Source organism: Bidens hawaiensis, unplaced genomic scaffold (genome assembly GCF_021521415.1).
Source record: "Bidens hawaiensis isolate Kalapana, Puna unplaced genomic scaffold, B.hawaiensis_p1.1 tig00049082_1, whole genome shotgun sequence".
Lineage (NCBI taxonomy): Eukaryota > Viridiplantae > Streptophyta > Magnoliopsida > Asterales > Asteraceae > Bidens > Bidens hawaiensis.
In genome coordinates this window covers 21,989-46,558 of record NW_027506106.1, presented here as the reverse complement: position 1 = coordinate 46,558, position 24,570 = coordinate 21,989, and the positions used below count along the sequence as shown (strand labels likewise).

The following is a 24,570-nucleotide window of genomic DNA, read 5'->3' as shown; positions in this document are numbered from 1 at the left end:
AGTTCTCTTATTTGTGTAACAGGTATCATTACTTCTATCTGTACCTGAATCCGTTATGATGAGATTGTATTATTATAGATCATAATTTATATACTTCATTACATGTAGTTTTTTTTTTAATGTAATTGTGTATTTTTTATTATAAAATGTAAATTTAAGGTAATATTATGTAAAAACAAAAAAAAAGGTTTAAAATTTCTGGGTCAAATAGGTCGTGTTCAGGTCAACCCGTGAATTTGCAGGTTATGTTCGAGTTCACGTGTCTTACACGATTTTCGGGTTCAGGTCGTGTTTGGGTTAGACCTGCAAACCCAATAACATGGCCCGTTTAACACTCTTAGTCCCTATTGGTAATCTTTTTTATTATTTTTGAACAAGTTTTTTTTTATTATTAATTGTGTCAATTTGAAACTAATATTTAACGGGGTTTTATTGTGCATGCAACTGGAGGTGGAGGGGGATATACAAAAGAGAAGGTTGTTTAGCGTTGGACTGTTGAAATGAGAGTTTTGTAGATACAGAGCTACTGATGGTATATACTTTTATTATTATTATTATTATTATTATTATTATTATTAGTTTTTTTTAAAGTTTTTTTGCTTGTTTAAAAAAGTATGAAGTCACAATAAATGGTCTAACCAGATAATCTTTGGAAGAAAAAAATTTATGACCATAGTACCCTAAAATGTCCCACCTAGCCGTTAACTGCATTGTTTGTTTTTTGTTTCTTTTGCCTTTTAAATAATTAAATCCATATATAAGTTCATGTTGTTTCAACACAATTAGTAATGGTAATGAACTGTTGTTTTGGTATGGTTGCTTCAATGTTTTCAGTTAATGGTTGTCATGCTGCACGTAATTGGTATCGTGTTAATCACTGCAGCGAATGATTTGGTAGCAATTTGAATAAAATGTTTGCTGTTTGAAAAAAAAAGTTATTAAAATCTCTAATCATGGTTTTGGATTTACATGTTTCGTTTCCAAGTTTTAAATTTGGATTATTTTGATATGATTGTTATTTGAAAGTAATAATAAAAATAGTAATTTCATTACTTTTAGAAATGGTAATAATTGAATATTATTAAAAGAGTAAGAAAAATAAATAAGATAGTTGGAAAGGGTTTGGTCAAACGTGGACATTTTTGAAATTTCCCTTGTAATTTTGGTAATGTTTTGACGGTGTGCGTATGTATTTTAACAGAGACGATAGTGGTGTGACTGATGAGCTTTTGGAATTGCCGCGTGAATGTAGATTTCCATCTAGAATAATGATATTGGAGTATGGTTCAAGAAACTATATACGAGCAACTTCGTGTGGTTCGTGATGGTCAGCTCATAGTTATTTTCTCCATCGATTTAAAGGTGATAATACCTAGATGATAATTTTATTAAAATAAAAGAAATACTGATGTATTTTATTTATTTACATTTATATTTCAGATTTTAACGTTGGAATTTTGTGCACAATGCCATATAGAGCTTCTTCGTAGGTTGGTTGCACTTCAGGTACAAAAGCTTCGTTCTTTACCAAGAACGTGATATTAATTTGGTTTGGTTCAAGCAGAGTTTGACCAAAACGGGGTTATACAGTTCTACTTATTGATTTTTGTTTGTATGTTTTGTTTATTGACCAAAATGACCAAAGAAATGTAAAACGGGGTTATACAGTTTATTTTATTTATTATTATTATTATTTTTTTGGGATGGTGGTGACGGGGAAGTTGTTGGTGTCATAAAACATGTTATTCTTAGTTTTATAGTTTTGCAATGCATTTGTGTTGATAAATTCATAATTTACTTGACTCGTGTGCAAGACAATTAAGAGTTGAATGTTAACGTCAATTGACATTTCCCATCTTCTTTGCAATAATCACACACGATTTTAGCAAGTATGTAATTCTTTGAACGTCTTAGTGGCATCCAAAAAAACGTTGTCAAAATATTAATTAAAATTATAAAAAAAACAAACTTGTAATATTAATTTAAATTTTACTATGCTTAAATAAGCTTGGGTCAAATTGGGTGGTGAGGCCGTGAGGGTGCCGCCTAACGCCTAAGTGACCACCAACTACAAGATTTTGAAGGGAAAATAAACAATTCATTTAATATCGCAAATATTACAAGACGCAATTTAATTTACCCTGCCGTATAACTTTATAAAAGTGACCCAAGCCGTATGAGGCGCAAATCAAGTCATAGTTAAAAACTTTGAAACCTTGGTGTTACATTTAGGTAGAGTAGTAGACTATTTATAAATGGCAAAACTTATAATAGTAACAAGTCACATGATTAAAATGATAAACAAACCAATATTAACAGTTAAACATTAGAAATTTTTTTATTTTACATATCTTTAAGTTTATTGTCGTAGCTTTATAACACATGTATCGTGAATGGATTGTAAATGTAAAAAATCAAGCCACAACGCGCGAATTTTAACATAAACAAGTATTGTGTTACAACTTGTCGTCGCCGCCGCATCGCGCGAGTACCTACTAGTTGATAACAAATAGTATGAGGGTTTTAAGATAACAGTGATTTTTGTTGGCTATACAAACCTCATAACTGTCATAATATAGCATTAGTATTGATACTAAATTCTGATTAATCTCCACAATCTTTATGGTATCATAAACCGTAATTAGAAGATAGTTTATTAAGGTTGTAATAACCATAACATTTAAATTTTTCACTAACACTCATGTTGGTAAGTTATTTGTTAAGATCTGGTAAGGAAACATATAAAACTAAACTTAATCTATCATGTGCTAATTGGAATATGATGATTAACAGACTTAAATATCATTAACATATGACTACCTATTTTAACCAGACCACCCCAACTTGACTTAAACCTCAAAATTAGCAGATTTAAAACTTTTGTTGCTCTATTTTTTCATGAATAGCTAAGACGATCAAGGGTATTGTTTATCCACCTAAGCTTAAGCATCAAAGTCTACCAAGCAGCCATTAGATACGATTAAGGTTCAATTAATTAATAGCTAGTGTTACCCACAACATGACATAATCTCGCTATCAAGCAACACCCCAAATCTATCATCATAGGTGAGTATGCAAAATTTCATCTGTAGGGCTTACATGTAGCGTGTCCCTTGCGGTACGTTTCTTAATGGTAATGAGACGCGAGCAAGGGGACCCCACATGACTAACAGCGTGGATGATCAAGTCTGTAGTGAATTTGTACTTTTGTACTTTTGTGATCATGTTTATAGACTTATAAAGGTTTGCTCTTTTTGGCTTAATTTTAAATATTCACAACCCCATTTGGAATTGTGAATACCCAGATGAATAGTCGGCATACAGACCCATGGTCTCCGGACCCGAAGCATCCCATCAATACAGGATTTGAGGTTATAAAACCATACGCCAATGAGGTGTAAAACACTAAACTAGCAGTTTTAAGTTTATATCACAGGCTACACGGCATACTCTAACGTTAAACCTACCCAAGCATCATATGATAATGTATTCAAATTTTAAAACTCATAATATTTCCACTTTTCATACCAATAATTGAGGCTTGAGTATGGCTCGACCTTTCATTACTTATTTTCCACGGACAAAACGTTTTACCCACAAAAGATTTACGTTTTAACCATTTTATCAAATTTGCCCATTCATTTTCGAGGCTGAGTCTACCGACACATCCCAAGTTAAGTGCGTTTTCTTTTATTTATTTCATATTATTAGTAGTTTGAAAAACCAATTTCCCGATAAATATCATCATCTTCTACTTTAACGCAAAAAACTAAATTCAAGGGACATTTTTAAAACATTTTTCAATTTTTTTTTTATTTTCAATTTTTTTTATTTTTTTTTAAATTTAAACTCGATTTAAACTACGACCTAAATATCCTATCCCCACACTTAAATTTTGCATTGTCCTCAATGCAAGGATAAGGACGACTTAAAACAAAAATAAAATAAAGTCGGACAACAAAAAATTAAAAACCTAATAATAAAAACAAAAATAATATAAAAAGTTAATAAGCTAGATAATAGAAAAGACTTAGCTGGTAATATGCGCATAAAACATGATGCTAGAGTCTTCTTCCATGAATGCCATCCAACTACGAACATGCTAAGCAAATAGTAACTCCTTCTCTCACACACGAACGTAAGCGGCAAAAATTCAACAAACAATATCTAGAAATATATCTTATCATAATGATAGATATTATGCAATTAAAGTACGTCAACCCACAAATAAAACATGAATAATTAGCAGCAAATAAATAAATAAATAATACGGCTCCACTGCTACTCCATCCCCACACTTGTCTTTTTCAATATACTCTTCCTTGGGATCATCTCTCTAGTTCACTCCATCTTTCTTTTACCTAGCAAAACTCAAAAATACAAAAAAAAAAAGAACTACAAAAAACTACGTTAGTGACTCGATTAATTATACAAACTCCGCAAACCTCCCCACAGTTGAACTTAATTAGGAGGTTTCTCCATAATCTGGACCCTATCTAACCCGTTTAGTTCCACCCGGAATTTATCAAACATTAATATATCAATGATGGACCCGCAAAATATTAAATTAGAATTAAAAATCAGTAACGGTTCAGACCAACTATATTTAAACTTACCTGGCAAGAGCCGAATGCGTTGTAAGTATCGAGAAGACTGGTCGTTTTGACTTTTAATGGCTTTTTCATTTCTGTAGACCATCTTCTAAAGTATACGCAACTTCGGTTTTCAGGTAACCTATCATCCTCGGCCTTATCCCGTGGTTTTGATTCCTGATCAGCATTCAAAACACAGTCCATGTGACAACTGCCCGATCCGACCCGACCCAGGTACCCGTTTTCGAATCCGATTCTTTTTATGATTTAAATTTTTATTATTTAATCTTTGTAAAATTTTAACATTAAATAAATTATATATAATTATATATATTTTTATGTTACTTACTAATAATAATAATTTTCTTTTCCGCCGACCCGTCCCTTTCTTCCTTTCTCTCTCTTGTCGCCGTCCCGCCTCTTTCTCTCTCTCGTCGCCGTCCCGCCTCTTTCTCTTTCTTGTCGCCGTCCCGCCCCTTTGTTTAACCCTTGAGTCTGAACCCCTTTTTCTCTTAACTCTTTGCTTGTCCTTTGGTTCTTCCCGCCTAAGGATGTCTGCGCAGCTCCACGCGCCAGACTCCTTACAAGGAAGCCTGCGTGAAGACCAGTTGTTCCTGCGATACGCGAGGCGAACTGTTCTCGCAGCGCGCTAAGAACAGTAGTTCTTCCGCGACGCGCTAAGAACTGTAGTTCTTCTCGCAGCGCGCTAAGAATGGTAATTCTTCCCGCGACGCGCTAAGAATGGTAGTTCTTATCGCGGCGCGCTAAGGATTATAGTTCCTCCCGCGGCGCGCTAAGGATTGTAGTTCTTCTCGCGACGCGCTAAGGATTATAGTTCTTCTCGCGACGCGCTAAGGATTATAGTTCTTCCCGCGGCGCGCTAAGGATTATAGTTCTTCCCGCTGCGCGTCAAGAATTGTTCTCTGTCTGCCTTCGCCCTCGCGCGTGCGCTCGAATCTTCTCGCGCTTGACCTTAAGCCTTTTCTTCAGTTTAGGTCAGCCTGTATGCTTTTGAGATATCTTATCTTTTGTTTGAGCACTGTATGTCAGTTCCGACATCTGTCCGAAAAGCCACTTTCGGCGCAGCATGCGCACCAATCCTATTGGTTGACAGAAAAAGTGACTGACATTATCTTTTGAAATCTTCTTTTGCATGTCTTGAACAGTGTTTTCCCTGTCGCCTCCCATGCTTTGACCTATAATCTGTCAGCTTTTCCCCATCCCCTGCAGCTGCCGGCATATCTTTTAATATCTTTTGCTTTTGTTTTCTTGTGCTTTTTATATCTTTTGCTTGATTTGATAAGATCTTTTCCTCCTTTTAAGGGATTGTGTTCCCTAGGGTTTTCCTATAAATTAAACTATTTTCTTGTTTCTTAACACTACACACACTACACTTAAACACTCCCCAAATCTCTTTGCTCTCTGCCCTAGTTCCTCAGCCGCCACCACTCTCTTTGCCTCCGTCTTCTCTTCTGTTCTGCCCAGATCTCGGTAAATATAAATATATATATTTTGTTTTAATTTGTTTAACTAACAAAAATCGATATTAAAGACATAAAAACCAATCGTTAAACCAATAACCTCTTATTTATAGGTTAACTTGTGCTTGTTTTAAAGTTGATTCTTGCATTATCTTTCAACATACCTTTTCAGGTGAGTAATCTCGTACCTAATCCCCTTTTATTTTTAACGTTTTGGGATGTTCATGTGTTTGTACAACTTGAGTCTTAAACTTGTTTATGAACTTTATGTGCGCAAAACCCCATGTGTTATGGACGTTTACTTGGCTGTTTATTTGTATGTGTGAATCATTAACCGCTTTGTTCGGCCTATTCCGAAGTTTTCATGGATCCATTAGATGAACACGGGAGACCTATCGTTTACGGTTTTCTTGTTTTATTACACATGCACGAATGTTTTCTTGTTTTTGTGCTCAATTGGGAGCACGGATTGAACTATGAGCTATGATCTAAGGCTTGATCACAATCTGATTACACCCTATGTTAAACCCCAGTTAAGCACATGTTGCGCGCAGTGTTTGTATTATCTATTTATATCTATTAAACTTGATTTCTCACCGACACGCAAGTGTTGACGTTTTATTTTAACACATGTTCAGGTTCGCTGTAGCTGCTTTTGGGAATCTCTTGGACGCGTAGGATGTTTTCTTTTTGTTTGGACCTAGATTAAAATGTAACAAGATATATTATGTTATTTGAATATTTTAAGTTATGATATGATTTATGCTACTTTATGTCATGTTCTGCGCGTGCGCAATGAAATGTATTTATTAAATATTGACACCCAAATAGTGTCGCGAGTAATGAAACAATACGTGGCGCCCCGATGTATAATCCGCCATCGGTCGGGGTGTTACAGATTGGTATCAGAGCTCCGTGACTTTAGGATAGGTGGTTAGACGTAACGACCTAGAATACCTAAGAGTCCCTTCTCGCGCATGAGAAATATCTCATGTTTGCGCGCTAATTGTTAATTACTCGATATTTATAAAATATGCTTGCGTATATGCAACACATGATTTCATGTTTTATTCGCGATCTTTCGATTTTTATTGTTAAATTTCAACTTATTTCCTTACATATTCGTTTGTTGTGGGGATTGAAAATCCGAGAAGTCATGGTGGTACATGAATAGTTGATTTTCAATTACCATTAACTTTATGTTTTAAATTGAAGATTTGAAAAGTCATGGTGATACATGAATTGTCAATCTCCAATATTCATTTACTCGATATTTTAAATTGAAGATTTGAAAAGTCATGGTGATACATGAATTGTCGACCTTCAATGCTCATTTACTCGATATTTTAAATTGAGAATTCGAAAAGTCATGGTGATACATGAATTGTCGATTTTCAATTCGAATTCTTTACCTGTGTTAAGTTTGCATTCAAATTCATATTTTACTTCAAAACTTGATAGCATTTAACTCCGCGAAACAAGCTTTACGACGATATACTTTGCGCTAAAACGATTTCCCATACCAAGATATTAACAAAAATTAAAACTTTTATAGAATGCCTCCGCTATCTCGCCGATTTCAGAGGAGAGAAGCAGCGCGCAGACGTAGGCAGCAACGTTCCCAGGAAATGGCCGCCGCGATAGCCCAAGCCTTAAACCAAAATAATCCCAACCCCTCCGGATACAATATTAAATCCTTTAATGCGGGTAACCCTCCGAAATTCACAGGACTTGAAGGAGCCACCGTAATGCTCCAATGGCTCGAGAAAATTGAGAACACCTTCCTCCATACCCAATGCCCTCCAGACCGACGAACCTTATACGCCTCAAGTGTCCTAGAATCAAGGGCGCTTACTTGGTGGAATGGAGTAGCTCATGCGCGTGGCGCAGAGGCTGCTTCTAGCATGCTCTGGGAGGAATTCAAAGAACTTTTGACTAGAGAATTCTGCCCTCCCAACGAAATAAAGCGCCTTGAGGAAGAATTTTGGAACTTGAAGCAGTACAGTGGCGAAGCGCGCGAGTACGCTATGCGCTTCCACGAACTAAGTTAGCTTGTCCCGCACCTAGTTACCCCTTCCCGCCGAGCCATCGAGAAGTTTCTTGGGGGTCTCCCCATGGAAATTCAAGATTCTGTATGGGCCAGGAACCCAGCAACCCTCTCTGACGCCATCGAGTTGGCCGCTGTGCTCAGCGACAACCATGTCAGGGCAGGAACCCTGTTCCTGCGAGGAGCCGAAAAGACCAAACTCACCAAAACTATCCCAGAACCAATAGAAACCAAGCCAGAGCCCTCAAACCGAAACAACCTCAAGCGTAAGCGCAGACCCAATCATCAAGCCTATGCGCTTACCAACCCGCTTGTTGTCCAGCAACCCGCCTACCAACCTCTAGTACACGCTCCTAACCCACTGTCAACTTACCCAACACCCCCTGTAGTCCATAACTATGCCTTAACCAATCCCGCACTCCCTACCCCGTCAACTAAGAAAACTTACACAGGAAACCAACCCTTTTGCCCAACCTGTAGACTTCACCATCCAACTCAAGTCCCGTGTCGACAATGTAACCGATGTGGCCATACTGGTCACACTGCTGAGAACTGTAGAGTCCTTCCCGCTAACCCAATCGCGCAAACACCACCAACTTACCCGCTAAACCCACAACCAACATACCCTAATCCACGACCCAGGTCGTGCTATAACTGCGGTGACCCCAGTCATTTCCGGAACGCGTGCCCGAGACTGCAGGTACAAATTACGCAAGCTAATCCGGTTAACCAAATTTCAAACCAAGTGACGCGCGGCCGAGCTTTTAATATAACCGCGCACCAAGCGCAAGCGAATAATGACGTGGTTAATGGTACATTTTTACTTAACGGACAATATGCATCTATACTTTTTGATACTGGCGCCGATAGAAGTTTTATTTCTCGCGCATTTGAACAAAAACTCGCGCGACCGCGAGTAAACTTAAACGAAAACTTTTCAGTTGAATTGGATAATGGTGAAACTATTTTAATAAACTCCGTGATCAAAGATTGCACGCTTAACCTTAATGAACACGATTTTCTAATCGACCTCATTCCCATGCCTCTTGGAAGTTTTGATGTGATTGTTGGAATGGACTGGCTCTCGCAAAATCGCGCCGAAGTAATCTGCGCCAAGAAGTTGATTCGCATTCCTCGGGAAAATGGTGGGAATCTTCATATCTACGGCGAGAAACCATCTAACGGTCTTAAACTTATGTCATGCTCTGAAGCCCGAAGACTTTTGCGGAAGAAATGTGTCGCATTCTTAGCCCATGTGGTCAAACCCGATGAAGGAAAGAAGAAACTTTCTGAAATCCCCATCGTGCGTGACTTTCCTGATGTCTTTCCCGGTGATCTTTCTGGTTTACCTCCCGCTCGGGAAGTCGAGTTTCGTGTTGATCTTGTCCCTGGTGCATCCCCCGTAGCCAAATCTCCTTATCGACTTGCACCCGCTGAAATGCAAGAATTAGCAAGTCAACTTCAAGAGTTGACCGATAAAGGATTCATTCGCCCTAGCTCTTCGCCATGGGGTGCTCCGGTGTTGTTCGTTAAAAAGAAAGACGGTTCGTTTCGCATGTGTATCGATTACCGCGAGCTGAACAAGCTCACCATTAAGAACCGGTATCCCTTACCGCGTATTGACGACCTCTTTCACCAACTCCAAGGTGCCTCTTGTTTTTCCAAAATCGTTCTCCGTTCGGGCTATCACCAGTTGCGTATCCGCGAAGAGGATATTCCCAAGACTGCTTTTCGAACCCGCTATGGTCATTTTGAATTCTTGGTCATGCCCTTCGGTTTAACCAACGCACCCGCTGTCTTCATGGATCTAATGAACCGGGTGTGTAGGCCTTTCTTGGACCGATTCGTGATCGTGTTTATCGATGACGTTCTGGTGTATTCCAAAACCAAGGCCGAGCATGAGCAACATCTCCAGTTGGTGTTGCAAAAGCTTCGAACCGAACAACTTTATGCCAAACTCTCCAAGTGTGAATTCTGGTCGGATGAAGTACAGTTTCTTGGTCATGTTGTAAACAAGATGGGTATTCATGTCGACCCATCCAAAATTGAAGCAATCAAGAACTGGATTACACCGTCCACTCCTACCGAAATCCGTTCCTTTTTGGGCTTAGCTGGTTACTACCGGCGATTCATTTCGAACTTCTCCAAAATCGCCTTGCCTTTAACAGCATTAACGCACAAAGGCAAACCGTATCTTTGGGGCTCTAAGCAAGAAGAAGCTTTTCAAACGCTCAAGCAATTGTTGTGTGAAGCTCCTGTTCTAGCGTTACCTGAGGGTACTGACGACTTTGTCGTTTATTGTGATGCCTCCAACCAAGGTCTCGGTTGTGTACTTATGCAACGAGGCAAGGTTATCGCTTACGCGTCAAGGCAACTCAAAATTCATGAAAAGAATTATACGACTCATGACCTCGAACTTGGTGCAGTTGTATTTGCCTTAAAAATCTGGAGACACTACCTCTATGGGACTAAGTGCATCATCTACACCGACCATAAAAGCCTTCAGCACATTTTTGATCAAAAGGAACTTAACATGAGACAACGCCGATGGAACGAACTCATCAGCGATTACGATTGTGAGATCCGGTATCACCCTGGAAAGGCTAATGTGGTAGCCGATGCGCTCAGCCGGAAACCCAGCCAGCTTAACTGTATCTTGCCGCGCACGCAGCTTCGCTTCGCGCCGATCCAAAACGATCTTGAATCGCGCATTCGCGACGCGCAGCGCGCATCGATCAGCAAAGGCAACCTTCGCGCCGAGTTAGCGTGTGGTGCAGAAGTACATCTAGTCCCTAACCTGAATGGAATTCTCTGTTATCTCAATCGCATCTGGATCCCCAATGATGAGAATCTTCGCTCTGTCATACTGAGTGAAGCGCACAAAACTCGGTATTCCGTTCATCCTGGTGCTGACAAAATGTACAAAGATTTGCGCCTTTCTTATTGGTGGCCTGGTATGAAAAAGGATATTGCTGTGTTCGTAGCTAAATGCCTAACTTGTTCTAAGGTAAAAGCTGAACATCAACGCCCATCTGGTTTGCTCGAACAACCTGAAATTCCTACGTGGAAGTGGGAAAGTATAGCAATGGACTTTATCACCAAGTTACCCTTGACCGCAAGCAAACATGATAGCATTTGGGTAATAGTGGATCGATTGACCAAGTCTGCTCACTTTCTGCCCATTCGTGAAACCTACCGTGTTGAACAACTTGCGCATCTTTATGTCAAGGAAATTGTCTGCCGTCATGGTACTCCTTTGAGCATCATATCCGATCGCGATGGCCGTTTTATATCTCGCTTTTGGAAATCTCTCCAATCTGCGTTAGGAACTCGTTTGGACATGAGTACTGCATATCATCCTCAGACTGACGGACAGTCTGAGCGATTTATCCAAACCCTTGAGGATATGCTTAGATCTTGTGTTCTTGATTTTGGAGGTAATTGGGATTCGCACCTACCTCTGATCGAGTTCTCTTATAATAACAGCTATCATTCCAGCATCGGTATGGCCCCATTTGAAGCACTTTACGGTCGAAAGTGCCGTTCACCGATTTGTTGGAACGAAGTGGGTGAAGTTCAAATCACAGGACCCGAACTAGTTCAAGAGACAACCGATAAAATCGCCAAGATCCGTGATCATCTGCTGACTGCCAGAAGCCGACAGAAGAGTTACGCAGATCGCAGGCAGAAGCCTCTCGAATTTCTAGTTGGTGATCTTGTTCTCCTCAAAGTGTCGCCCTGGAAGGGTGTTGTCCGCTTTGGGAAGAAAGGTAAGCTTGCACCTCGTTATGTTGGACCATTCAAGATTCTTGCGAGGGTGGGAAAAGTTGCCTATAAGCTTGACCTACCGCCCGCGCTCAGCAATGTGCATCCAACTTTCCATGTATCCAATCTCAAGAAATGTTTAGCTGACGAGAACCTCCACATACCACTTGATGAAGTTCAAGTTGATGAGTCTATTCACTTCGTTGAGAAGCCTGTTGAGATTATGGATCGCGAGGTAAAGCAAACCAAGCGCAGTCGCATCCCTATTGTTAAAGTTCGTTGGCAGTCCAAGCGCGGAGCCGAGTTCACTTGGGAAAGGGAAGATCAGATGAAGATCAAGTACCCGCACCTTCTCTCTGCGCAACCTACTTCGAGATAAATTTCGGGACGAAATTTCTTAAAGTAGGGGAGACTGTGACAACTGCCCGATCCGACCCGACCCAGGTACCCGTTTTCGAATCCGATTCTTTTTATGATTTAAATTTTTATTATTTAATCTTTGTAAAATTTTAACATTAAATAAATTATATATAATTATATATATTTTTATGTTACTTACTAATAATAATAATTTTCTTTTCCGCCGACCCGACCCTTTCTTCCTTTCTCTCTCTTGTCGCCGTCCCGCCTCTTTCTCTCTCTCGTCGCCGTCCCGCCTCTTTCTCTTTCTTGTCGCCGTCCCGCCCCTCTGTTTAACCCTTGAGTCTGAACCCCTTTTTCTCTTAACTCTTTGCTTGTCCTTTGGTTCTTCCCGCCTAAGGATGTCTGCGCAGCTCCACGCGCCAGACTCCTTACAAGGAAGCCTGCGTGAAGACCAGTTGTTCCTGCGATACGCGAGGCGAACTGTTCTCGCAGCGCGCTAAGAACGGTAGTTCTTCCGGCGACGCGCTAAGAACTGTAGTTCTTCTCGCAGCGCGCTAAGAATGGTAATTCTTCCCGCGACGCGCTAAGAATGGTAGTTCTTCTCGCGGCGCGCTAAGGATTATAGTTCCTCCCGCGGCGCGCTAAGGATTGTAGTTCTTCTCGCGACGCGCTAAGGATTATAGTTCTTCTCGCGACGCGCTAAGGATTATAGTTCTTCCCGCGGCGCGCTAAGGATTATAGTTCTTCCCGCGGCGCGTCAAGAATTGTTCTCTGTCTGCCTTCGCCCTCGCGCGTGCGCTCGAATCTTCTCGCGCTTGACCTTAAGCCTTTTCTTCAGTTTAGGTCAGCCTGTATGCTTTTGAGATATCTTATCTTTTGTTTGAGCACTGTAGGTCAGTTCCGACATCTGTCCGAAAAGCCACTTTCGGCGCAGCATGCGCACCAATCCTATTGGTTGACAGAAAAAGTGACTGACATTATCTTTTGAAATCTTCTTTTGCATGTCTTGAACAGTGTTTTCCCTGTCGCCTCCCATGCTTTGACCTGTAATCTGTCAGCTTTTCCCCATCCCCTGCAGCTGCCGGCATATCTTTTAATATCTTTTGCTTTTGTTTTCTTGTGCTTTTTATATCTTTTGCTTGATTTGATAAGATCTTTTCCTCCTTTTAAGGGATTGTGTTCCCTAGGGTTTTCCTATAAATTAAACTATTTTCTTGTTTCTTAACACTACACACACTACACTTAAACACTCCCCAAATCTCTTTGCTCTCTGCCCTAGTTCCTCAGCCGCCACCACTCTCTTTGCCTCCGTCTTCTCTTCTGTTCTGCCCAGATCTCAGTAAATATAAATATATTTATTTTGTTTTAATTTGTTTAACTAACAAAAATCGATATTAAAGACATAAAAACCAATCGTTAAACCAATAACCTCTTATTTATAGGTTAACTTGTGCTTGTTTAAAAGTTGATTCTTGCATTATCTTTCAACATACCTTTTCAGGTGAGTAATCTCGTACCTAATCCCCTTTTATTTTTAACGTTTTGGGATGTTCATGTGTTTGTACAACTTGAGTCTTAAACTTGTTTATGAACTTTATGTGCGCAAAACCCCATGTGTTATGGACGTTTACTTGGCTGTTTATTTGTATGTGTGAATCATTAACCGCTTTGTTCGGCCTATTCCGAAGTTTTCATGGATCCATTAGATGAACACGGGAGACCTATCGTTTACGGTTTTCTTGTTTTATTACACATGCACGAATGTTTTCTTGTTTTTGTGCTCAATTGGGAGCACGGATTGAACTATGAGCTATGATCTAAGGCTTGATCACAATCTGATTACACCCTATGTTAAACCCCAGTTAAGCACATGTTGCGCGCAGTGTTTGTATTATCTATTTATATCTATTAAACTTGATTTCTCACCGACACGCAAGTGTTGACGTTTTATTTTAACACATGTTCAGGTTCGCTGTAGCTGCTTTTGGGAATCTCTTGGACGCGTAGGATGTTTTCTTTTTGTTTGGACCTAGATTAAAATGTAACAAGATATATTATGTTATTTGAATATTTTAAGTTATGATATGATTTATGCTACTTTATGTCATGTTCTGCGCGTGCGCAATGAAATGTATTTATTAAATATTGACACCCAAATAGTGTCGCGAGTAATGAAACAATACGTGGCGCCCCGATGTATAATCCGCCATCGGTCGGGGTGTTACAGTCCACGGGCCGGTAATGGTGTTCTTCCTCTAAAACCACATCAATATCTTCTAGTAGGGCTTCAAAAAATGCTAAGTCTAAGTCACCCTCTGAATCGAACTCACCTATTTCTTAATATTGGGGAAAATCTTCTAACTCCAATTCCAAAAACTCATCCTCCTCACATAACTCATTATCAACCTTTTCCTCAACGCCAAACATCAACTCAAGTGAATCCCCCAAATCCACGTCATCATCTTTCTCTTTTTTCTTCACTAACGATCTCTGATAAGCAGCCCATTCTTCTTCATTTATTTCATTATCAGAGTCACTGTAACAACCGGCAAAATCAACAACGCATACCTGTGTGTCATGAGGTGGGACTTTATCAGCCACTCGTGTCTCCGTATCTGAAATGTTCTCTTCTGAATCGTCTATATACTCCATAATTAGCTCTTTCCCTTCTTCTGGAAACATCGGGAACAACTCGCCCAACCGATTCATGTATCCCAAATAATTGCCTTCCGTATCATACTTATAACCAGGTGTCGGTTGTTCCTCCGGCTGCACACTCTCCTCTTCGGTTTCTCGAATAAATTAGCTATCTGACTCGTACACGCATTGGGAGATCTGCTTTGACCCTTTTTCCACCTTTGTAAGTATTCCGGAGATTTCTTTAACTGCATCTTGGAGACCTGCAAAACAGATAGTTGATTTCTTAGCATAGCATCATGTTCAGCTAATGTTTGTTGGTATTGGGCATCCTTCTCTAATAGCCGGGTCAACAACTCCTCGATCTTATTCAAATACTCCTCAGAACCCCTGTTGGGGTTGCTTTTGGAATGTTGACCATAATCTTTCCCTTGTTTGTATTGATATCCCCGATCCAGTTCGTTATAAAAATATGACGGGACCCTGTGAAAGATAAGATTGTTGCTGCGCATAGGGGTTAGTACAATAATATGAACTTCTATGAGTTAAATGAAGACCACCACACGTATCATAATAGGGTGAGCACTATAGTATGGACATTTAATTGTAAAGTGAGGACCGTCACAAATTTCACACATAATTACAAGAATTTAAATAAGCAAAAGACACAAACAATTAGACACCTACGACTCAAAGCAAAAAAAAAAATAAAAACGTAAAAATCTAATTAACTAAAACCCTAAAAACTCAAAAGAAAAAAACATAATAGCACGTATATAGCAAGTATGTGTCCAATCAGAGCTAATAACGCAATTGCTAAGGGTCCCCGGCAACGGCGCCAAAAACTTGATGTGCTTAAAGTAGTCAAATAATTATTAACTAAAAATAAACTAATCTAGACACTAAGTAATACTCTAGACCCTTAAACTACTAACCGGCAAGTGAACCGATCGACTCTAGTACAGCTAAGTAAGTCCGGATATCGAACCCACGAGACTCTTTAAATTACGAAACTAGCAAATTAGACTCAACTACAAGACACGACTATTTATTAATAATATTTTAGGGAGATTTTAAAACAAATTAATTAAAACTCTAAAAATAATTAACTAATGATTACTTTAATTAAATTATTAATAAACTAATTAATATAATAATAAAACAAACCCTAATTATTATAATAATAATAAAACATAATTATTACTTATTAATTAATTAATAAAACTTAAACCCTAATTAGTTTTAACTAATAAACAATTTAGAAAACTTGGATTAATTTAGATGATTAAAATAACTACCTAGGCCGGAACCCCCAAAGTTACGATTATTAATTTAAATGAAAAACGCAAGTTATGAAACCGGGATCATAAGATAGACCCTTGACAGAAAACCCGAACAGGACCCTTGAATTTCAAGAATACGCCTATGGATTTCTAACAAGTTTTAAGATTCACCAGTTTTATATTAAACTTCCTTATGGTTATTTAATCGCTTATGTCTAAGTATCTTTTATGACGAAAACCTACCTTACAGCGCGCAATTCAAAATATAGTAAAGCAAACCCAATTAATTTAATAGACTAAGCTGACAATCAAATCTAGACGGACTCCTTACGAAGAACTAAATCTAGCAATCCCGACAAGCAAAGATCTATTGATAGCCTATCACTTTACAGCTTTTTAGACTAGCAGCTCACTTTTATTTGTTTAATTGATTTTATTGTTTCTATGATCTTAATCGATATCAATCATAAACTAGTCAAGAACACACAGTAAATGACCTAACAAAACCCTATCCTATGAAACAATCAAAAAGGGCAATGAGAAACAATAAATTCAAGTAAACAAAACCAAGCAATCATATGCATCAACTAAATAAAACTCAACCGTTTACTTAGAACAAAATATCCATAACGAAACAAAAATCCAAATAAAATCAAACCGAACTAAGGTTCATCACGACCTAGGCAGTCTATGGAATTTAGCCTAGCATATTAAAATCTAAATCAAACAAAACAAATAATAACGAAAACATGGTGAAAGTATAAGAAACGGCGAATCGAAGATGATAAAACCCGTAAACTCGAACGTGAACGTGTAACTCTTCACCGGATGTTCTCTCGCCTTCAAAATCACCAACAAACGCGTAAAATAGCTCCAAGAACTCTCAAAATCGGCTGGTGGATTTTAGGTTATGTCAAGTTTAAGTTAAAGGTGTTTAAATAGCGAAAAAAAGGCCCGACATTAAGCAAAAACAAATTAAACCGATCAGCAGCCCCTAGGCGCCGCGCTAAGGGCATTTGGCCTTCCCCCTTCGCGCGGCGCGGCGTGCTTCTCCGTGGGGGCCGGTCGGTGTGACCGATTCTCTGTTCTGGTTTTTCCTGACGCGTTTCGGATCTCTGTTTCGGCTCGTTTTAGCTCGTTTTTCGCCCTTTTTAATCACGATCAAATCCCGGAACCTACGAAACATAGAAATGTTAGTAGTATACAAATCTCGACTAAAAACGAACAAAAACTATTAAAATATTAATTAAAATGAACAAGGGAAACATATATATATAGCATTATATCAGTATCATAAACCGTAATTAGAAGATAGTTTATTAAGGTTGTAATAACCATAACATTTAAATTTTTCACTAACACTCATGTTGGTTAGTTATTTGTTAAGATCTGGTAAGGAAACATATAAAACTAAACTTAATCTATCATGTGCTAATTGGAATATGATGATTAACAGACTTAAACATCATTAACATATGACTACCTATTTTAGCCAGAAGTTCTCTTGAATTATGGATAGTCTTGTTGCTAATGTTTAGTCTAATGTTATATTTATGTAGTGAGACTACTCCTTAGTGAAGTTAAAACTAGAAGTAGTACTTGTAGTTTGTCCATGGACCTTAGATTTATCATCTTTTAGGTTTTAGTGGTAATTAGATGAATAACATCTTATTTTTTAATGTCATACATTTCTTTTCATATACAAATGTTTCTGATCAACACACTCAATTTCCTTTCGTACTTCCGAATGTTATAGTTAATTTATAAGGCATCAAATTGTACTAGTGAAAATTTAGTATATAATGTACTGAAAAATTATACTTATTTCCATCTATGAGCCATTAATTTTATGGGTCATGGTATTATATATTATATACTCATGGTATTAGAAGAAATGTATGCATCTTAGGAGTTATTTTGACTAGTCTTAGGAAAAATTGAATCTAGAATAACTCTAGTGTCATTTATTTAAATGACTTTTTATGTCACACCCCACAAAAGCGAAAACGAAGGATGTGACGATCATGATTCTCGTAGCCTTTGTGTACGCGAAATCATTCCTAGTGATGTATGCAACTCCAAGGTGGCTCCTGAAAAACATACTTGAAAACGTCAATATAAAGTTGGTAAGTTCACATGTTTAAGTGACGCGATGTAAATGTTAAATACTTGAAAGCCTCAATTGTAAATATGTGTATAGGTTGAAAACATTGTTACTATGTGCGCGTTTTAGAATGTTTCATAGTTTTAGTAAAAAACTATAATGATATATGAATTGTTCGAAATGCTTCATAGTTCTACTCGAAAACTATAGTAATGTGTAAATTGTTTGAAATGTTTCATAGTTTACGCAAAAAAAATTATAATAGTATGTAAATTATTTTGTAATGTTCCATAGTCTTACTCGAAAAGATAGTAATATGTAAATGTATTGTAACGTTTCATAGCTTTATTCAAAACTATAGCGATATATAAATGTGTTATAATGTATGTATATGTTCATAATGTTTAAAAGTTTTTCATAAAACTTTGGTAATATATAAATGCACACGATTAGAAAAATAAGGTATGGAGACCATGTGGCCTAACTAAAACTTTGTCTCATGTAATTATATATCTATATACGATAAACAAAACAAGCGTTGTTGCCCATCCGTAGAATTGCAAGGAAAACAAAATATATGTGACGCAATTAGCTCGTAACCAAACCAGTCAATCGTATTTTGCCCATGTTCAGCAATGCTCACCCAATTAGGACAATAAACATTCATAATGGCAAGGTTGAGCGACAACCTTATAAATGGGGCATGCCGCATGCCTTGCCCAATAGGTCTATCAATATTTCCTTGGCTCATACAAGTTAATGGTTATGATAATGAAATGGGGACTTCTAGCGCTATGTTACATGAAATTCATGCTCACCATAAAAGGTCGCATCTTGTTTTCTTGTTATTGCGTAAAAATTATAATATGATTTTAAATAAGTTCAAACGGATTAAAGAAATGTTTTTGAAAATGAACTAATGAATATGAAAGTATGTTTTCCCCCATAGTTGCAAAATAGTAAAAAGGGGTCAGAACTCACCTTATAAGCATCGGATATGATGCGCTAGTAAAATTTGATGAGTGGATAAAAGCCGACCTAGACACTTCCTAAGTCATGTACGGACAATTTAATGTTTGGTAAGACATAGTAAACATCTAGGTTGGTTATGCATCGTGTTCACCCAAATTGGTTATATTCGTTTGATTCGTGTACGCACATAAAGTGTTGACAACCCGTTGGTGATGTATTTATGTATACTTTTAAATAAATATTTATATAAACTATATAAAGTTTAAGATTATAGTATATTGTTTTCGTCTCGTAATTATTCTTGTCGACTTCGCTTATTTTATTTGAACACAACCGATTTGGCCGCGGGCTAAATATATATTATGTATTTATTTTATAGAATATATTTAATCACGACCCATGTTTTCAAAATTTATATTATAATTATATTTTCATTTAAAGTCCATCAAAGTTATATAATTTCCAATTTAATATTCAAATATAACTATTTATATAATTTCCTATCATGAAATCTTACGTGTCGCTTTAAGGTTGTCCCCCTATTCTCTAGAGCCACCAGATTGCTTGATTTCTAAATTGAGGATTCTCATGCATTTGACCCAAAATCGCGGGTATAGGTCTTACGAATCCCAGGTAGCCTTTAAATGGGTTATAACATCTCATTTATTTGTGAAACTCTTTCATAATTAAACAATAATTTTCGCGGGTCATGGGTCTCACCAAACCCGGATAACCCTTAAACGGGTTATAACATCTCATTTATTTATTGAATAACTCTTAATCATCAAAGAATAATTTCCACAGGTTATGGGTCTTACCAAACCCTAATAGCTCTCAAATGGGTTATAAGATCTTATTTATTGGTAAATACCTTCATTCTCAAACCCTAATTTAATTTATCTTCTTTATATGTTCTCCATTGTTGGTCTATCGTCTCCATCGCCGGTTAACTTCCGATACTACCCGCCATCGTCAACTACATTAACGTCCCATTTTTCATTAGACAAATATTTTTGTTCATGTTAGTTCATTTAAAAAAAAAACAACATGTTCGTGTACTTTTGTTCGTTAAAAATCTAAAAAACCTACACATCTTAATTGAAAATACCCAAATGCAAAAAATATAATAACAAACTAATATATATGTATTAAATTAAAACAAACTACGTTAAAAAATTAAATAAATCATCATAAAATAACAAAACGATTAAAAACAAAAACTTAAATAAACTCCCGTAACACGGGAGAATCAAACTAGTGTAATATATATTGTTGAACAAATTTCTTTTTGTATTAAAGCCATATCTCAACAACATATGTTTACATCACTGATTTTTAAAGGTTTTACGGAAACAACAATTATGTTTAGTTCTCATAAACTAAGATACTTACCTCCCAAATCTTCTTCCAATATTTATTTGTCTATTTGAAAAGTTATCTTTTTAACGAACTTATGAGCATGATAGTTTATATTCGTAACAAATATACATGTACGCATACTTAGTTAGCCATATTTATTAACAAAATGCATGATTTAGTTATTATCTCTTTTACATGTTCAAATGTTTCCAAAACACCCATATATGTATGCTTTAAACTACTTATGAAATTCTTTGACCAAGATTATAAACTCTCTTTAAATTACACATTATTATTCAGGTGAACAACTTAGCATAAACATCTTGTACATTATCAGTGGTTGGGCCATGAAATCTTTTCTATAGGTTCGGATTTTACAATGCTTGATTTTTTTCCGGCATCAAAGTTTTCTGGCTCAATGGGTCAGGTCCGTCATTCGATAAGATAAATAAATTGCAATATCACTATAATAATAAATATATATCGTCAACATTCATTAAAATACAAAGTTATATTAATAAAAAAATATTACATATTATTAGTTTTCCATACACATATTCATGTTTTGAAACGATTCATAATATCTTCAACCATGACATAAAAAAACTCATTTCAATATAACAAATGCAAGCATCGATCATATATAGTGTATAGTCGTTGTGAGGTCTGCATCGATTTTAGGCTTGAAGCAATCAAAGAGTCGGTCGGTTGGGCGTTGTTGTGGTTTGGTTGAAGTTCGGAAGGTAAGGCGATGGTTGAAGCCTTGAAGCAAACTTGCAAAGGCGATGACACGTTGGTCATTTGGCCGATAGAAACATAATTTACATGTCGTTGAGGCGATGGATGTTGTTTCCGTGCTTCTATTTAATTTTCACTCAACTTTTATGTTAAAGAATACTAATTGGGTTGGGTTTAGAGGACAATTCTGTGAATAATTAGGCATTTTTTATAACCCATATATGATTTATTATTGGTCCATTTATAATGTTTGTTAGCCATTTTAAAGGTTTCTATATTATAACAAAATATTCAATTACTAAAAAAATTTAACTAAAATTTTCGTAATTAATGGGTCGGATAATTTTTTTTATATGATATTGGGTTCGCTCGTTAAAAAAGAATGGGTTCGCTCATTCGTTCGATACTATATGTTATATAAAACCGAACAATGTCCAGGTTGAGCCGAACCCGGTAGCCACAATTTGGCTCCGCCAGTGTGTACACATAAGGATTGATTAGAGAGTTATAAATGCTCACTTAGTTTTAGGATTAGGATCATGCATGTGTATTAAGAATGGAAAAGCGCTTGCAAGTTCCGCCTCGTGATGCTTGGTTCGATAAGTTAACGTTCTAAATCCTTCCTTGCATTAGAATGAAAACCGGTACCGGGTTCGATGCGTTCGGTATACTAAAGAGACTGAAGAGTGTTTCGGACCGGGTTCCGGTCTAATGACAGACTGTAGAGGGGTCTCGGGTCAGGTTTGAAGTTACAACCAGGTGTTGAACGGTGGTGAGTGGTGTTTGGTGGTGGAAGGTGTTGGTTTACAGTGGTGTTAAGGTGGTAGGGAGTGGTGCGGCCGGTATGGGGTGTGAAAGAAAGAAAAAGAGATCGTGGGTTGTAATATGTGTGTATGAGTGTTTCTTGAAGTGTGGTGTGGGTTTCTTATTCTTGTAAAACATGATTCATTAATCATTATATAAAAAAAACCGTGAGGTATGGTATTATGTTTAAAATACTTCAAGTTTGAATATGCGGGTGGAGTGTATTATTTGAAGAAAAATCAAATCAAAGATATGGCATGGACATGGATCACCGATTGACTAATGGAGGGAAAAAAGGTGACCAAAGTCAACAAGTGGAATGGGTGTAGTTGATGGAAATGATAACTTTCATGTTTGGAGATTGGTTTTATATATAACTTTGACTAAGGTATCTCAATTTAGATAATACCACCAACATGTGATATGTGTGTATGGTTGTTTATTTCCAACAACTTTGGGGTGGGGGTGTCTAGAACCGTAAGAATGATTTATAATTTAGGAAAAGGTGGTTAATATCACTAAAAGTTAATTACTAGTTAATTTCATGTAAGTGTTACGTCCCGTAGATGAATATATAATTTTTTATTTGTGTATTGTTATCGCATGTAACTTTATAATTTCTACCACCAACGTCCGTATCCGTTGCATAAATCCAAAAGTTCGTGGAATTCATAAAATTACTTAGGCAACATGATATCGTGCACATGCAGGTTTGTTCTAGACTCTTTATGATTAAACTTAACAAATACGGAAGATGACCGTGTTAGAGGGGTGTTACATCTTAACTATCATAAGTGACATTAGGGGTATGCAGAAAACCGAATTAACCGAAAAATCCGAACCGAAGCATTAACCGTCTGTTAATTTTTTGTTTTCTTGAAAAACCGAATTTTCGATTCGGTTATCCATTTTCAAAAAACCGAACCAATTGATGGTGATAAAGATTATCAAGATGATGAGTAATATTTGGACTAAACTTTGAAGATAAATAAGATGTTGAATTAAGATTGAGACTCAACTTATATTGTTTTTTAATTAAGAAATTTGTTGAATTTTAAATTCTTTTAGCAAATTTGTATTCGTATAGTTTCACGTGACACGTGACTATTTTTGTTTTTTGACTTCTATATATATTTGGTACTCTAATACGTTCTTATACAAGTTTAAAATATGCATTTTAATTTTTTTACTTATTTATTTTTTGCAATGTCTACACATAAATGAAAAAAACCCAAAAATTAACAAACTAAAACCGAAAATAACCGGAAAACCGTAAACCGAACGGTTTGTATATTCAAGTAACTGATTACTACAGTTTTGGTTTGGGTTTTGCCTAATAACTGAACCGAACCGTGCTCAGCCCTAAGAGACATTATGTTTGGCTCGTCACATTTGTTATGCTCTTGTTTTTAATAGAATGATTGTTATCAGAAAGAGCAGCATGGTTGTCATATCATTTCCTAAGTGATAAACAAAATCGAGAAGAGTTAAATGTTATTGAAACTCTTTATGAATCAAAAATCCTATCGGGTTATAAGATTTAGAGTGAATGATTTGGATGAGATACTAATTAATAGAAGAAAATTATACTGAGTAATATTATGATGAGATAAATAAATTGCAATATCACTATAATAATAATATACATCGTCAACATTCACTAAAATACAGTTAGCAGGGCACAATTAAATAAGGGGATTACGATAAACGGAGAAAGAAACAGGATCCAGGTGAGTTTCTAGCCCCATTCCTTGTTATGTTTTCGGGGCTGTGTGCATACTCGACGTGATTAGTTAATACACTTACCTTAAGTGGTAAGTGTATGCCATATGTGATACACGTGATAGTAAGTATTATGTTATGAACGAATGTTTGTCAGTGCGTGAACGATTTTCGGATATTGCACGTACTGCCAATGGGAATGATCTCTAAGTGGTTATTAGTGTGTGTAAATGTTACCATGTAACTTGGTTATTATGTAAATGATGAAATGTTAGAAAGTGTGTTGTAGACAAGTAGAGGTAGAGTGTGATAGAAGTGGCAAGGGTCCAGTAAGGGTGTTAGTGGCATGCCGATAGTACGTTGAAGGGCAAGCCTATACGTGCCTTCGTTATTAAAGTGGCATAACGTGAATGCGTGGTAGGGCAAGCCTATACGTGCCTTCGTTATTAAAGTGGCATAACGTGAGTGCGTGGTAGGGCAAGCCTATACGTGCCTTCGTTATTAAAGTGGCATAACGTGAGTGCGTGGTAAGGCAAGCCTATGCGTGCCTCTGTTATTAAGTGGCATAACATGAGTGCATGAGAGGGTAAGCCTCTATGTGCTTCCGTAAACAAGTGGCTAAGACGTAAGGGGCAGTTAAGTGGTTTAGCGGTAAGGTAAGCAGTATAGATAGTGGACTATGTGTCTTCGGACACGTATATAA

The 24,570-nt window shown here is 37.2% G+C and overlaps 1 long non-coding RNA gene across 1 annotated transcript; it reads left to right on the top strand.

Annotated features, from left to right (window-relative positions):
* Positions 1–439: 439 nt before the first annotated feature.
* LOC143616722 (uncharacterized) lies at positions 440–1,509 on the top strand. Its single transcript, XR_013150708.1, has 3 exons — positions 440–532; positions 1,253–1,362; positions 1,441–1,509. It is a non-coding gene; the product is annotated as an uncharacterized LOC143616722 (long non-coding RNA).
* The last annotated feature ends 23,061 nt before the right edge of the window (positions 1,510–24,570 follow it).